Below are 4,733 nucleotides of genomic sequence, written 5' to 3' on the forward strand. Positions count from 1 at the left end.
TCGCTGAAGCTTCAAGGCGGGTTGGGGAACGAGCTGCAACCACAACTTGATGAAGCCGCATCCGTTTGTCGGCTATGTTGTGATCGTGCCGATCATGGCCATGCCCACACCATCATGGCGCTGTGAGCTCGAGGGTCAGCGGGGGTGCTGCATGTTGTGACCAGGCGATTGTGTGCTGGAACCAACATCGCGGCATGCTAGAACTAGCGACAATTTTTGCTGCATCGACTCAAAGTGGAGCTACAATGCTACAACGAGGACAACGAATTTTTTTTGCAACTGTCGTTGGATTTTGCTACAACCGACGAGAAAATTTGCTACATAAAATTCATGGCAGTGATGCAATCCGGGACGACGGCGACGATGATTTTTGGCCATTGTCTTTTGCTACAACCAGCGAGTTTTTTTTAATACATCCATTTTAATGGTGATTGCTGGCGGCCGTTGATCATGCAACCCTGTGCAGCGAGCATCGACGATGGAAAAAAGTTTCGACCAGCATGGGAAAAAGCTTCACCTGACGCCAAAAAAGCTTCAACGGGTGTGAGTGGTGACGTTGAGAGATGCGGTCGGTGGCATGGTGGTGCTGCGATGGACGTGCTACGACAGCGGCATGGTGGTGCTGCGATTTCACTGCGGCGAGTTTTTTTGTTGGAACCAGTATAACCAGTACTGCTACAACCGGCACAACGATTTGATGCAACAGCCTAGGAAGGCCACCGGCGGCATATTTAGTCGGAGCTCGAAGGCCAAATGATGCAACCCGCAGTGTGGCATGCTACGACCAGCACCACGGCTTGCTTGAACCATCCGCACCGGGAGCTGGAACTGGAAGACGATGGATACGGCAATCGGCGATGGCCGGAGTTGAAGGCCGCGACCAGACGACGATGTTGCAACCTCCGAGGATGGCGCGAGCGTTGGTGCGCGGCTAGACGGAGGCAAGGCTGGAACCACTGCATACCCCAGTGTTGCAACTGCCGTAAAAAATAGCTTCAACCCTAGATGGAAAAGCTTCAAGCGACTTTTGAGAAAGCTTCAACCGACACTGCCAAAGGTTACAACCGTTGACAAAAAATGATCCAACCTTAGATGAAAAAAGCTTCAATGAGACGATAGAGAAAGCTTTAACCAGTGCTACTCAAACGAAAAAAGTTGCAACTGTTTATAAAAAAGCTTCGACTGTTGATAGAAAAAGCTTCAACCAACGAGAAAGAAAGCTCCAACCAGACACTGTGCAACCACAACCGGACAAAGGTTGCAACTGTTGACAGAGAAAGCTTCAACCAACGAGAGAGAAAGCTCCAACCAGACGTTGTGCAACCACAACCAGAGAAAGGTTGCAACTATTGATAGAGAAAGCTTCAACCTTATATGGAAAAAACTTCAACCAGCAACTGGCCGGCGACAGAAAAAGCTTGCGACTGGCGACCAGGGCGTGGCCCAGATGAAGAAGCTGCATATTTGCTTTTTTTTGCTGGAACCCGGTGAGGAGAAAATTTTCAACCAGAGAATCGATTTGCTGGAATTGGTGATTTTGATGCAGCTAGTCCAGGCCTGTTTACCATAGCTCGCCGGTGGCAACTCTATGGGAATTTCTGTCGAGGTCGACTAAGTTTAAGCTAGCTCAGGTCATCAAGTTCAGTGTGTGCACGTACGTCTGCTTGTAAATCAATTAAGATGCTTGTCTGTTTGCTTGCAAGTTAACTACTGTAGATCAATTAAGCTGCTTACTTGCTAGCAAGTTAGCTTTGCACGTAGGCGCATGCGCGTGCGCCTGTTACATGGGTGGCTTGGGTGGTCGTGGACGGACGCCGGTGGCGGGCCAGTGCCGGCGAGCTACGCGGGTACCTTTTATGTGCGTGCGTTTAGATCGAAGGTTCATACCAGATAGATGCGGAGGAAACACGCGGAGAAAATCTGACGACGCAAAGCCGTTTAATCCAACGTAGCGCGCGGCGACCGGCTGAAATTGGGCCGGTCGACCGGCGCCTAGCGTTGGCCTATTGATTTGGAGTGCATGTGGGCCATCCCTGTCTTGCTGACTTTCTTGCATGGGTTGCGTGCGTGGCAAGATGCATTCGGTCTGTCTCCCTGCCGCCCAAGATCTGTCTCCTTGTCGGCTACTTTCATGCGTGCGTTGATTGGCTTGGTTGCACATGAATCGGGTGGGCGTTTCTGGTGGTTTCTTCCTCTGCATGGGTTGGGTTGGGTCAATGCGTGTGGCCTTTTGAATTAGCATTTGCATGCATGCAACCTTGGGAGGTGGTTTTCGATTTGGCTACTTGCATGCATCTTATTTCTCAATGGCCGGTAGAACTAGGCAGGATTTTTCTTTTCTTTGCATGTACCGGCTATTGCGAGTATTGACGCGTGATGAGTGAGCGTTGACACATAACATATTGACATGTAAACGGTGCCTTCTCGATAGCTCAATGTATCGTCCTTTTCTGGAATTGCTATCAGTCTATAAATACGGGATTCCCTTCAGTTATGTTGCAAGCCAGTTGCGTAGCGTTCCAAGACTAGCGGCGCCGAGTGGCTATAGATCAATCGACTGACACAAGAAAGGGGTCAATCGATTGGTACAAACCGGCATGGATGGAGGAATCGACTGACAGAAGAAAGAGGTCAGTCAGATTTAGCGCCACCGAAAACAACAGGCTGAGGCCTTTCTGTTTCTGTCGCGGGCCTGACCCGCTAAGCTAAAGATCAATTCTGTGTCTGTTTTCTGTATCTAGCCCAAAAAAAGAAAACGGGCCTGGACCCGGTAAGCTAGACCAGTAACGCCTAACTAGGTCTTCCTCCCGACTCAGAAGCTATCTCCCCCGACTCCCACACAGCCGCCATGGGAGGTGAACCATACCTCAGATTTTCTGCTATCTTCTGAGACTTCTGAAGAAGTTTCCCAGGCAATTGTTCGTCTAACCATACTTCTCCTCCAATCCCTAGGGTTTCTTTGTCAGATCTGGAAGCAAAAATGGATGATCCCGAAATTGAGACGCAGATCTCGGATCTGTCAGCAGGAAGAATAAAACTGCAAAGAAAGAAACCTGGTGATAAAACTCCTTGTGGACAGGCAAAGGTATGTGATATACTCCATTCCATATGCAAGTTCTCATTGTGTATTGTTTCATTGTCTGCATTGTTCTGCACAAAAAAACGACAAACGATAAGAAGACATAAGTAAGAAGATGCATCATGAAACTAAAAATAACTGGAGATGATTTACAGCATTTCTGAGACATTTAGTTAATTTGCGATTTCAGGTACCTAAAATTGCACATCAGTCTCAGTGGCAAGAAAACATGGATATTGGAAATAGAAGTGATGACAGCAAGGTAAAAAAGCACAAAAAGTTTTGCAAGACTGCTATTAATGGATGTTGTGAAAGCAATTTGCATACAAGAATTTGCAGTAGAAACCAAAAATTTCAGTACTGCATCACAATAGTTCAAGATCATACAAACAGAACTGAATATGCAGTTGCATTTCATAAAGCATCATCAAACTTCAAGACCCTAAAAATTGCATATCTATATATTGCAATCTCAGCAGCAAGAATACATAAAAATTACAGCACTACTGACACATTCATTTAATTTGCGATTTCAGGTACCTGAAATTGCACATCATTCTCAGCAGCAGGAGAACAAGCATGGTGGAAATATAAGTCATGGCAGCAAGGTAAAAAAGCAATTTGGATACAAGAATTTGCAGTTCAAGATCCTAAAAATTGCACATTTGCATACTAACAGAACTGAATTTGCAATTGCATTTCATAGAAGCACCATCACACTTTAACATCCTAAAAAAATTGCACATTTATATAATGCAATTTCAGCAGCTATAATACATAAATTTTATAAGACATATATTAATGGATGCTGTCAAAACAATTTGCATTAAAAAATTGCAAGCATGCAAAAATTACGCACAGGACCTATATTTGCATACAAACACAACTAAATTTGCAGTTGCATTTTAAAAAACTCAACACATTTCAAACTGCTCATGCTAAAATAAAAAGAAAATACATATGATTTCGTCACTCCTCAAACATTGAGTTAATTTGCATTTTCAGGAATCTAAAATTGCACATCATTCTCCACAGCAAGAGAATTTAGAGATTGCAGATAGAAGTGATGACAACAAGGTAAATGACATCCAAAACTTAATAACACTTTTATTTAAGAATGTTGTTAAACAATTTATGAATTGTAGGTGCTAAAAAATTTGAATCAGGGCAACACACACATGCAGCCACATATACAAACGTTCAATAAGATTTCTGAGGTTAGTTAGTGTTGATACAATTGTCTGTTTGATGAGAGAATGAAATAACAAATTGATAGTTAGCGACATGATGCATTTTGAAACTACGCCAACGCATATAAATCCAAAAGCATTTCATTGAAAAAGTTGACAAAGACTAGAAAACCAAATTTCATTGAAATAGCATTTATCCATAGACAACATTCTTCTGTTTTTTGCAGGAATCAGATTTGTTCATTCTGGAAAGCAAAAAATGCATACAGGCAATATCATGCTGCAACCACCAGGGGCAGGACAGTCTTACACAGAGCTAATGCAACAAATGACAGTAATGAGTCATCTACAAAGCGATAACATGGCAATACCTATAACAAGTTTCACATCATTCTTGACTGCTGGCATAAGCTCTGAGGTATGTTGAACTACTGCAACCAAAAGTTTCTAAAATGTTAGAAATT

Source organism: Triticum dicoccoides, chromosome 4A, assembly GCF_002162155.2.
Source record: "Triticum dicoccoides isolate Atlit2015 ecotype Zavitan chromosome 4A, WEW_v2.0, whole genome shotgun sequence".
Lineage (NCBI taxonomy): Eukaryota > Viridiplantae > Streptophyta > Magnoliopsida > Poales > Poaceae > Triticum > Triticum dicoccoides.